Source organism: Lithobates pipiens, unplaced genomic scaffold (assembly GCF_037356315.1).
Source record: "Lithobates pipiens isolate NorthernLeopardFrog02 unplaced genomic scaffold, aLitPip1_a1.2 Scaffold_18, whole genome shotgun sequence".
Classification (NCBI taxonomy): domain Eukaryota; kingdom Metazoa; phylum Chordata; class Amphibia; order Anura; family Ranidae; genus Lithobates; species Lithobates pipiens.
In genome coordinates, this window is record NW_027507758.1 from 512,856,077 (window position 1) to 512,869,008 (window position 12,932).

The 12,932-nt window shown below is 57.6% G+C and overlaps 1 long non-coding RNA gene across 1 annotated transcript; it reads right to left on the reverse strand.

Moving 5' to 3' along the window:
* Positions 1-516: 516 nt before the first annotated feature.
* LOC143990242 (uncharacterized) lies at positions 517-12,154 on the reverse strand. The gene is made up of 2 exons (XR_013277238.1): positions 12,098-12,154; positions 517-763 (listed from the first exon to the last, which is right to left on the reverse strand). It is a non-coding gene; the product is annotated as an uncharacterized LOC143990242 (long non-coding RNA).
* Positions 12,155-12,932: the final 778 nt, after the last annotated feature.

The window sequence follows — 12,932 nt, forward strand, 5'->3', positions numbered from 1 at the left end:
AGCAATACCGTTACACGCAGGCCCGTGCAGCACCAGGTCCAAGCTGTGCACGCAGCTGTCCCCTTGCTCTTTTTCCTTGGTTAATATTTCTGGTTGGGGACCAGATCTTTTCAACAATCTATTTCATACTAATCTAACCCATGGAGCAGTGCGCTGGCAGAACGGTAAAAAAAAAAAAAGTCCTGCTAGCCGCATCTTTGAAGTGCTGTAGGAGCGGTATACACACCACTCCTACAGCATCCCTGCCCATTGGAAATCAATGGGCAGCATCTCCGAACCACCGACAAAGTGCTTTTTCGGCTGCTGGCGGAGGTTAAAAGCGCCCAGCTAGTGGCCAAATAGCGCCGCAAAAACAACGGTAAAGTGGCACTTTACCGCCGACGCCCCCAGCGTGAAAGTAGCACAGTGCTGGATAGCAAACAATATGGTCATAAAGGGTGTAAAACCTTCTGGATGTCAAAAACAAACAGCAAACTGAAAGACAAAAAGTTAAGGAAATAAGCAACAAGACAAGAGTATGAGCAAAAAAAGGCACTGACCATTTTATTGATGTTAAAAGCATATTATTTTTAAACTTTTAAAAACAGTGAATTTTATTCAAGAAACCATTTATGGTGACGGACGATACAAGATTGGAAAAGTGTAAAGGTGAGCTGCATAAAGAATTGGTATATATGTTTCCACTCCAAAAGTACACGGCCAATCACGGGCGGATGAGAAAATTGCAGATCTGCATGGTGACAGCCCAAACAGATGGGGGAAGCTGAAAAAGAAAAACATTGAAGAGTCAGAAACTGATAAATTTAGAAATGCATGGTAACATACCTCTAACGTTGGTTAACTAAAAAATGGATGGGCCAGGGATTTAAATTTCCATTTAGAACTGGCTGGGCTCACATGGGGAATGCAGCGGCTCACAGCAGGAGTCCGGGGCGTCTCCATTCAATGTTTCAGCTCAAAATTTTGGCTGAATTCAGACCTGAAATGAATCAAAAGACGCGCAGGACTCCTGTGCAATTCACACTGGAGACTGCAGAGATGTGTGAACCGGCTCCATAGAGAGTCGCTCACAATCTCCTGCTATGCGCATTGGATGCGGTGGAAACCCTCATCCAATTCGCAATAGTGTGAACCCGGTCACAAAGTTTGTAAAAAATTGTTTAATTGAAATATAATAATAAGTTCGCTGAGGAGTGAGGAAACCTACCTACTCCAAACCACTAAAAATTAGGAATTACCCCAACCGCTGGCTACACAGACAGGTAGATCACCACCCCCTAGACTGACACCCCCCATAACAAACTACTGACACCTCAGACTGACCCCCGTCCAACTGAAACACCAGACTGAGCCCCTGCCACTAATACACGTCACCCCCAAATAATGACAATAATAACTGCTACCGGTTTCCTTTTTCCCCCCTCTATGACAGTTGGGGGGTTAAGTTTGTGTCCTCCCACAATAGTACTAATGCAGGTCGTGAAATTCTGTATCCCCTCTTATAATATTACAGGCTGTGAAATTTAGCATCCCTCTTGTTGTAATGAAAGTATTTAAAATAGGTATCCCCTCCAGTAATGCAGGCTGTGAAGATAGGTAAGGATGCACCAAATGGGTTTTTTGGTGCCGAAACCGAAAATAAATCTTCCTTGATCCCGAAAACCGAATAACACCGATACCGAAAGTGACTGTTTTTAAAATAACAATTTATACAGGAGATGGTCAGAGACTGCAGAGATGGTCAGAGACCGAGGACATGGTACAGGAGATGGTCAGAGACTGAAGATATGATACAAGAGATCAATGCAGCCTCACCAGTGCTCGTCAGATGCAGCCAGCCAGTGTCCCCAGTAGTGCAGCCAGCGTCCCGGCCTATGTCCCCGGTAGTGCAGCCAGCGTCCCAGTCTATGTCCCCGGTAGTGCAGCCAGCGTCCCAGCCTATGTCCCCGGTAGTGCAGCCAGCGTCCCAGCCTATGTCCCCGGTAGTGCAGCCAGCGTCCCGGCCTATGTCCCCGGTAGTGCAGCCAGCGTCCCGGCCTATGTCCCCGGTAGTGCAGCCAGCGTCCCGGCCTATGTCCCCGGTAGTGCAGCCAGTGTCGCCATTGCAGCCAGTGAAGGGAGAGAGCCGCCGCTTGTATCATTATAGCGCCCCCCCGCCCCTGGTGCCGCCTATCAGGGGTGCTTCCTAGATCATAGAAAAGAGGTTTGATCTGTTTATCAAAGTGCATGGACAAGGTAGAGGGGCTGTATGTGACAGCACGCAGCAGGGAACACAGATATTGAAATGAAAGCTGTGATGTTCCCGGTGCTATAATGAAACAGGCGGCGGCTCTCCTCTTTTCTATGATCTAGGAAGCCCCCCTGATATGCGGCACCAGGGGCAGAGCCCCACCCAATTTTCCGTGCAAGTATCGGCAAAAATTCTCTTTCTGCTTTTTGCCAAAAGGGCCATTTTCAGCCGATATGTTTCGGCGGTCGAAATTTTGGTGCATCCCTAAAAATAGGTATCCCCAAGTAATGCAGGGCGTGAAAATAGGCATCACCCCTTATAATGCAGGGTGCCTGTGCCTCCCTGTGACATCCAGGCAGCCTGTGCCAACCATTGTGTACCTCCTGTGGCATGCAGCCTGTGGCCCCCCCATGACACCCAGCCAGTGTAGCCTGTGGCCCCCCCGTGACATCCAGACTGCCCTCCCATGTGACTTCCAGACTTGCCCCCCCTCTGTGACCTCCAGACTTGCCCCTGTGACAGACTTCCCCCCCCCATGTGACATCCAGACTTGCCTGCCCCCCCATATGTGACATCCAGACTTCCCTGCCCCCCATATGTGACATCCAGACTTCCCTGCCCCCCCATATGTGACATCCAGACTTCCCTGCCCCCCCCATATGTGACATCTTGCCTGCCCCCCCCATATGTGACCTCCAGACTTGCCCCTGTGACAGACTTTCCCCCATGTGACATTCAGACTTGCCTGCCCCATATGCGACATCCAGACTTGCCCCCCCATATGTGACATCCAGACTTGCCCCCCATATGTGACATCCAGACTTGCCCCCCCCGTGACAGACTTACCCCGTGAGATATCCAGACCTGCCCCCCCTTGTAACATCCAGACTTGCCCCCCTCTGTGACATCCGACTTGCCTCCCGTGACAGACTTGCCCCGTGAGACATCCAGACTTGCCCCCCCCTTGTGACATCCAGACTTGCCCCCCCTTGTGAAATCCAGACTTGCCGCCCCCCCATCGTAACATACAAACTTGCCGCCCCCCCATATGTGACATACAGACTTGCCCCGTGTGGCATCCAGACTGGCCCCCCCGTGACATCCAGACTTGTCCCCCCTGTGACAGACTTGACTCGTGTGACATTCAGACTTGCCCCCCATGTGACATCCAGACTTGCCCTTCCCCCCGGTGACATCCAGACTTGCCCTTCCCCCGGGTGACATCCAGACTTGCCCTTACCCCCGGTGACATCCAGACTTGCCCTTCCCCCCGGTGACATCCAGACTTGCCCCGTGTGACAGACTTTCCCTGGATGACATTCAGACATGCCCCCTCCCAGGTGACATCCAGACTTGCCCCCCCAGATGGCATCCAGATTTGCCACCCCCAGGTGACATCCAGACTTGCCGCCCCCCCATATGTGACATACAGACTTGCCCCCACCAGGTGACATCCAGACTGCCCCCCATGACAGACTTGCCCCATGTGACACCCAGATTTCCCCCCCGTGTGACATCCAGACTGCCCCCCCCTGGTGACATCCAGACTGGCCCCCCCTGGTGACATCCAGACTGGCCCCCCCTGGTGACATCCAGACTGGCCCCCCCTGGTGACATCCAAACTTGCCCCTCCCCCCATATGTGACATCCAGACTTGCCCCCCCCATATGTGACATCCAGACTTGACCCCCCCATATGTGACATCCAGACTTGACCCCCCATATGTGACATACAGACTTGCCCGGTGTGACATACAGACTTGCCCCTCCCCCGTGACAGACTTACCCCGTGAGACATCCACACCTGCCCCCCCTTGTAACATCCAGACTTGCCCCCCCTCTGTGACATCCGACTTGCCCCCTGAGACATCCAGACTTGCCCCCCCTTGTGACATCCAGACTTGCCACCCCCCTCTGTGACATCCAGACTTGCCACCCCCCTCTGTGACATCCAGACTTGCCGCCCCCCCTCTGTAACATCCAGACTTGCCCCCCCTTGTGACATCCAGACTGGCCCCCCCTGGTGACATCCAGACTGGCCCCCCCTGGTGACATCCAAACTTGCCGCCCCCCCCCCCCCCCCCGTGACATCCAAACTTGCCCTCCCCCCATATGTGACATCCCCATATGTGACATCCAGACTTGCCCCCCCATATGTGACATCCAGACTTGCCCCCCCATATGTGACATACAGACTTGCCCCTTCCCCGTGACAGACTTACCCCCTGAGACATCCAGACCTGCCCCCCCTTGTAACATCCAGACTTGCCCCCCCTCTGTGACATCCAGACTTGCCCCCTGAAACATCCAGACTTGCCCCCCCTTGTGACATCCAGACTTGCCACCCCTCTCTGTGACATCCAGACTTCACCCCCCATATGTGACATCCAGACTTGCCCCCCCATGTGACATCCAGACTTGCCCCCCCCAAATGTGACATCCAGACTTGCCCCCCCATATGTGACATCCAGACTTGCCCCCCCCCCCATATGTGACATCCAGACTTGCCCCCCCCATATGTTACATCCAGACTTGCCCCCCATATGTGACATACAGACTTGCCCCTCCCCCGTGACAGACTTACCCCGTGAGACATCCAGACCTGCCCCCCCTTGTAACATCCAGATTTGCCCCCCCTCTGTGACATCCAGACTTGCCCCCTGAGACATCCAGACTTGCCACCCCCCCTCTGTGACATCCAGACTTGCCACCCCCCCCTCTGTAACATCCAGACTTGCCCCCCCATATGTGACATACAGACTTGCCCCACCAGGTGACATCCTTGCCCCGTGTGACATCCAGACTTGCCCGCCCTGTGACATCCAGACTGGCCCCCACCAGGTGACATCCAGACTTGTCCCCCCTGTGACAGACTTGCCCTGTGTGACATCCAGACTGGCCCCCCTGGTGACATCCACACTGGCCCTCCCCCCGGTGACATGCAGACTTGCCCCATGTGACATCCAGACTGCCCCTCTGTGACAGACTTGCCCTGGGTGACATCCAGACTTGCCCCCCTGCTGTGACATCAAGACTTGCCCCCCGGTGAGACATCCAGAATGCCCCCCTGTGACAGACTTGCCCTGGATGACATTCAGACATGCCCCCTCCCAGGTGACATCCAGACTTGCCCCCCTGCTGTGAAACCAGACTTGCCCCCCCAGGTGACATCCAGACTTACCACCCCCCATATGTGACATCCAGACTGCCCCCCCCCCCAGTGATAGACTTGCCCTGGGTGACATCCAGACCTGCCCCCCCAAAAGACATCCAGACTTGCCCCCCCCCAAGGTGACATCCAGACTTGGGCCCCCCCCGGTGACATCCAGACTTCCCCCCCATATGTGACATCCAGACTTGCCCGCCCCCATATGTGACATCCAGACTTGCCCCCCCATATGTGACATCCAGACTTGCCCCCCCATATGTGACATCCAGACTTGCCCCCCCATATGTGACATCCAGACTTGCCCCCTCATATGTGACATACAGACTTGCCCGGTGTGACATACAGACTTGTCCCCCGTGACACACTTGCCCTGGGTGACATCCAGACTTGCCCCCCCAGGTGACATCCAGACTTGCCTCCTTATATGTGACATCCAGACTTGCCCCCCCAGGTGACATCCACCAGGGGGGCCAGTCTGGATGTCAAACGGGGCAGTCTGGATGTCCCCCCAGGTGACATCCAGACTTGCCCCCTGACATCCAGACTTGCCCCATGTGACATCCTGACTGCCCCCGTGACAGACTTGCCCTGGGTGACATCCAGACTTGCCCCCCCAAAAGACATCCAGACTTGCCCCCCGTGACAGACTTGCCCTGGGTGACATCCAGACCTGCCCCCCCAAAAGACATCCAGACTTGCCCCCCCAAGGTGACATCCAGACTTGGGGCCCCCCCGGTGACATCCAGACTTCCCCCCCATATGTGACATCCAGACTTGCCCGCCCCCATATGTAACATCCAGACTTGCCCCCCCATATGTGACATCCAGACTTGCCCCCCCCATATGTGACATCCAGACTTGCCCCCCCATATGTGACATCAAGACTTGCCCCCCATATGTGACATACAGACTTGCCCGGTGTGACATACAGACTTGCCCCCCGTGACAGACTTGCCCTGGGTGACATCCAGACTTGCCCCCCCAGGTGACATCCAGACTTGCCCCCTCATATGTGACATCCAGACTTGCCGCCCCAGGTGACATCCAGTCTGGATGTCAAACAGGGTAGTCTGGATGTTCCCCCAGGTGACATCCAGACTTGCCCCCCCCAGGTGACATCCAGACTTGCCCCCCCCCAAGGTGACATCCAGACTTGGGCCCCCCCCGGTGACATCCAGACTTCCCCCCCATATGTGACATCCAGACTTGCCCGCCCCCATATGTGACATCCAGACTTGCCCCCCCATATGTGACATCCAGACTTGCCCCCCCATATGTGACATCCAGACTTGCCCCCCCATATGTGACATCCAGACTTGCCCCCTCATATGTGACATACAGACTTGCCCGGTGTGACATACAGACTTGTCCCCCGTGACACACTTGCCCTGGGTGACATCCAGACTTGCCCCCCCAGGTGACATCCAGACTTGCCTCCTTATATGTGACATCCAGACTTGCCCCCCCAGGTGACATCCACCAGGGGGGCCAGTCTGGATGTCAAACGGGGCAGTCTGGATGTCCCCCCAGGTGACATCCAGACTTGCCCCCTGACATCCAGACTTGCCCCATGTGACATCCTGACTGCCCCCGTGACAGACTTGCCCTGGGTGACATCCAGACTTGCCCCCCCAAAAGACATCCAGACTTGCCCCCCGTGACAGACTTGCCCTGGGTGACATCCAGACCTGCCCCCCCAAAAGACATCCAGACTTGCCCCCCCAAGGTGACATCCAGACTTGGGGCCCCCCCGGTGACATCCAGACTTCCCCCCCATATGTGACATCCAGACTTGCCCGCCCCCATATGTAACATCCAGACTTGCCCCCCCATATGTGACATCCAGACTTGCCCCCCCCATATGTGACATCCAGACTTGCCCCCCCATATGTGACATCAAGACTTGCCCCCCATATGTGACATACAGACTTGCCCGGTGTGACATACAGACTTGCCCCCCGTGACAGACTTGCCCTGGGTGACATCCAGACTTGCCCCCCCAGGTGACATCCAGACTTGCCCCCTCATATGTGACATCCAGACTTGCCGCCCCAGGTGACATCCAGTCTGGATGTCAAACAGGGTAGTCTGGATGTTCCCCCAGGTGACATCCAGACTTGCCCCCCCCAGGTGACATCCAGACTTGCCCCCTGACATCCAGACTTGCCCCATGTGACATCCTGACTACCCCCGTGACAGACTTGCCCTGGGTGACATCCAGACTTGCCCCCCCAAAAGACATCCAGACTTCCCCTGGGTGACTTTCAGACTTGCCCCCCAAGGTGACATCCAGACTTGGGCCCCCCCGGTGACATCCAGACTTCCCCCCCATATGTGACATCCAGACTTGCCCCCCATATGTGACATCCAGACTTGCCCCCCCATTTGTGACATCTAGACTTGCCCCCCATATGTGACATCTAGACTTGCCCTCCCATATGTGACATACAGACTTGCCCGGTGTGACATACAGACTTGCCCCCCCGTGACAGACTTGCCCTGGGTGACATCCAGACTTGCCCCCCCAAGGTGACATCCAGACTTGCCCCCCCAGGTGACATCCAGACTTGCCCCCCTAGGTGACATCCAGACTTGCCCCCCCAGGTGACATCCACCAGGGGGGCCAGTCTGGATGTAACACGGGGCAGTCTGGATGTCCCGCCAGGTGACATCCAGACTTGCCCCCCCAGGTGACATCCATACTTGCCCCCTGACATCCAGACTTGCCCTATGTGACATCCTGACTGCCCCCCCGTGACAGACTTGCCCTGGGTGACATCCAGACTTGCCCCCCCAAAAGACATCCAGACTTGCCCCCCATGAAAGACTTGCCCTGGGCGACATCCAGACTTGCCCCCCCATATGTGACATTAAGCTTTCACCCCCATGTGACATCCAGACTTGCCCCCTCCCAGGTGACATCCAGACTTGCCCTCCCCCGGTGACAGACTTGCCCAGTGTGACATCCAGACTGCCCCCCGTGACAGACTTGCCCTGGGTGACATCCAGACTTGCCCCCCCTCCGGTGACATCCACACTTGCCCCCCGGTGACATCCAGACTTGCCCCATGTGACATCCTGACTGCCCCCCCGTGACAGACTTACCCTGGGTGACATCCAGACTTGCCTCCCCCAAAAGACATCCAGACTTGCCCCCCCCAGGTGACTTCCTGACTTGCCCCCCATATGTGACATCCAGACTTGCCCCCCCCCAGGTGACCTCCACCAGGGGGGCCAGTCTGGATGTCACACGGGGCAGTCTGGATGTCCCCCCAGGTGACATCCAGACTTGCCCCCCCAGGTGACATCCAGACTTGCCCCCTGACATCCAGACTTGCCCCATGTGACATCCTGACTGCCCCCCCATGACAGACTTGCCCTAGGTGACATCTAGACTTGCCCCCCCCCCCCAAGGTGACATCCAGATTTGCCCCCCAAGGTGACATCCAGACTTGCCCCCTGACATCCAGACTTGCCCCATGTGACATCCTGACTGCCCCCCGTGACAGACTTGCCCTGGGTGACATCCAGACTTGCCCCCCCCAAGGTGACATCCAGACTTGCCCCCCCAGGTGACATCCAGACTTGCCCCCTGACATCCAGACTTGCCCCATGTGACTTCCTGACTGCCCCCCGTGACAGACTTGCCCCCCCATATGTGACATTAAGATTTCACCCCCATGTGACATCCAGACTTGCCCCCTCCCAGGTGACATCCAGACTTGCCCTCCCCCGGTGACAGACTTGCCCAGTGTGACATCCAGACTGCCCCCCGTGACAGACTTGCCCTGGGTGACATCCAGACTTGCCTCCCCCAGAAGACATCCAGACTTGCCCCCCCATATGTGACATCCAGACTTGCCCCCCCAGGTGACATCCAGACTTGCTCCCCCAGGTGACATCCAGACTTGCCCCCTGACATCCTGACTGCCCCGTGACAGACTTGCCCTGGGTGACATCCAGACTTGCCCCTCTAGGTGACATCCAGACTTGCCCCCCCAGGTGGCATCCACCAGGGGGGCCAGTCTGGATGTCACATGGGGCAGTCTGGATGTCCCGCCAGGTGACATCCAGACTTGCCCCCCCAGGTGACATCCAGGCTTGCCCCCTGACATCCAGACTTGCCCCATGTGACTTCCTGACTGCCCCCCGTGACAGACTTGCCCCCCCATATGTGACATTAAGATTTCACCCCCATGTGACATCCAGACTTGCCCCCTCCCAGGTGACATCCAGACTTGCCCTCCCCCGGTGACAGACTTGCCCAGTGTGACATCCAGACTGCCCCCCGTGACAGACTTGCCCTGGGTGACATCCAGACTTGCCTCCCCCAGAAGACATCCAGACTTGCCCCCCCATATGTGACATCCAGACTTGCCCCCCAGGTGACATCCAGACTTGCTCCCCCAGGTGACACCCAGACTTGCCCCCTGACATCCTGACTGCCCCGTGACAGACTTGCCCTGGGTGACATCCAGACTTGCCCCTCTAGGTGACATCCAGACTTGCCCCCCCAGGTGGCATCCACCAGGGGGGCCAGTCTGGATGTCACATGGGGCAGTCTGGATGTCCCGCCAGGTGACATCCAGACTTGCCCCCCCAGGTGACATCCATACTTGCCCCCTGACATCCAGACTTGCCCTATGTGACATCCTGACTGCCCCCCGTGACAGACTTGCCCTGGGTGACATCCAGACTTGCCCCCCCAAAAGACATCCAGACTTGCCCCCCCATGAAAGACTTGCCCTGGGCGACATCCAGACTTGCCCCCCCATATGTGACATTAAGATTTCACCCCCATGTGACATCCAGACTTGCCCCCTCCCAGGTGACATCCAGACTTGCCCTCCCCCGGTGACAGACTTGCCCAGTGTGACATCCAGACTGCCCCCGTGACAGACTTGCCCTGGGTGACATCCAGACTTGCCCCCCCTCCGGTGACATCCACACTTGCCCCCCAGTGACATCCAGACTTGCCCCATGTGACATCCTGACTGCCCCCCCGTGACAGACTTACCCTGGGTGACATCCAGACTTGCCTCCCCCAAAAGACATCCAGACTTGCCCCCCCAGGTGACTTCCAGACTTGCCCCCCATATGTGACATCCAGACTTACCTCCACCAGGGGGGCCAGTCTGGATGTCACACGGGGCAGTCTGGATGTCCCCCCAGGTGACATCCAGACTTGCCCCCCCCCAGGTGACATCCAGACTTGCCCCCTGACATCCAGACTTGCCCCATGTGACATCCTGACTGCCCCCCCATGACAGACTTGCCCTAGGTGACATCTAGACTTGCCCCCCCCAAGGTGACATCCAGATTTGCCCCCCAAGGTGACATCCAGACTTGCCCCCTGACATCCAGACTTGCCCCATGTGACATCCTGACTGCCCCCCGTGACAGACTTGCCCTGGGTGACATCCAGACTTGCCCCCCCCAGGTGACATCCAGACTTGCCCCCCCAGGTGACATCCAGACTTGCCCCCCAGGTGACATCCAGACTTGCCCCCTGACATCCAGACTTGCCCCATGTGACTTCCTGACTGCCCCCAGTGACAGACTTGCCCTGGGTGACATCCAGACTTGCCCCCCCCCAAAAGACATCCAGACTTGCACCCCCCGGGACAGACTTGCCCTGGGTGACATCCAGACTTGCCCCCCCAAAAGACATCCAGACTTGCCCCCCCAAGGTGACATCCAGACTTGGGCCCCCCCGGTGACATCCAGACTTGGGCCCCCATATGTGACATCCAGACTTGCCCCCCCAGGTGACATCCACCAGGGGGTCCAGTCTGGATGTCCCCCCAGGTGACATCCAGACTTGCCCTCCCCCGGTGACAGACTTGCCCCGTGTGACATTCAGACTGCCCCACGTGACAGACTTGCCCTGGGTGACATCCAGACTTGCCCCCCCTCCGGTGACATCCAGACTTGCCCCATGTGACATCCTGACTGCCCCCCCCCCGTGACAGACTTGTCCTGGGTGACATCCAGACTTGCCTCCCCCAGAAGACATCAAGACTTGCCCCCCCATATGTGACATCCAGACTTGCCCCCCCCAGGTGACATCCAGACTTGCTCCCCAGGTGACATCCAGACTTGCCCCTGATATCCTGACTGCCCCGTGACAGACTTGCCCTGGGTGACATCCAGACTTGCCCCCCCAGGTGACATCCAGACTTGCCCCCCCCAGGTGACATCCAGACTGCGCCCCGTGACAGACTTGCCCTGGGTGACATCCAGACTTGTCCCCCCAAGGTGACATCCAGACTTGGCCCCCCCAAGTGACATCCACCAGTGGGGGCCAGTCTGGATGTCCCCCCAGGTGACATCCAGAATTGCCCCCTCCCAGGTGACATCCAGACTTGCCCCCCCCACATACTTTCCCCCCCTTGTGACATCTAGACTGCCCCCCCCCCAGTGACATGGAACCAGCCTGTGTCCCCCGTTGTCATGGAGATTATGCGCTGCTCACCCCAAGGTGACATCCAGACTTGCCCCCCCCCAAGTGACATCCACCAGTGGGGGCCAGTCTGGATGTCCCCCCAGGTGACATCCAGACTTGCCCCCTCCCAGGTGACATCCAGACTTGCCCCCCCCACATACTTTCCCCCCCTTGTGACATCTAGACTGCCCCCCCCCCAGTGACATGGAACCAGCCTGTGTCCCCCGTTGTCATGGAGATTATGCGCTGCTCACCTCGGCCACTCAGATGAAGATCGAGTCCTCCAATCAGATGAAGAGTGGATAACTGATGATTATAAGGCAGAGGCTGGCCGAGCGGCGTCACTTTGCTGCTGCTGTGCCAGGAAGAGGTCGTGTGCTCTTCAGAGGCTGTTTTAACAGGACACAGCGCCCTACAGAGGACAAATCGGAGACTACACCCCCCCATTCTTCATAGCACATCTATTGGAGAGAAAGTAAGTGTCATATGACCGATGTCACCTGATGGGGCGGGTCCAGTGTCGGGATGTGGGCGGGCTTGTGTAACGATCCCTCAGTGTTTTCTCTCCTCCTTTCTAGTCTGAGGGAAGAGAAATGCCAGGCAGTGGTCCACCATATCCTCTGTGACAGGGGCCCCCCACACCCTCCCTGACAGGGGCCCCCCACACCCTCCTTGACAGGGGCCCCCCACATCCTCCTTTACAGGCGCCCCCCAAACCCCCCTTGACAGGAGCCCCAGACACCCTCCGTGACAGGGGGGGCCCCCACACCCTCCGTGACAGGAGCCCCTGACACCCTCCGTGACAGGGGGGCCCGAAATCCTCTGTGACAGGGGCCCCTGACACCCTCTGTGACAGGGGCCCCCGACACCCTCCTTGACAGGGGCCCCCCCGACACCCTCCGTGACAGGGGCCTCCGACACACTCCGTGACAGGGGGCCCCCGACACACTCCGTGACAGGGGCCCCCCACACCCTCCATGACAGGGGCCCCCCACACCCTCCATGACAGGGGCCCCCCCACACCCTCCGTGACAGGGGCCCCCCACACCCTCCGTGATGTTGTCCCCGGCACCCTCCATGACAGGGGCC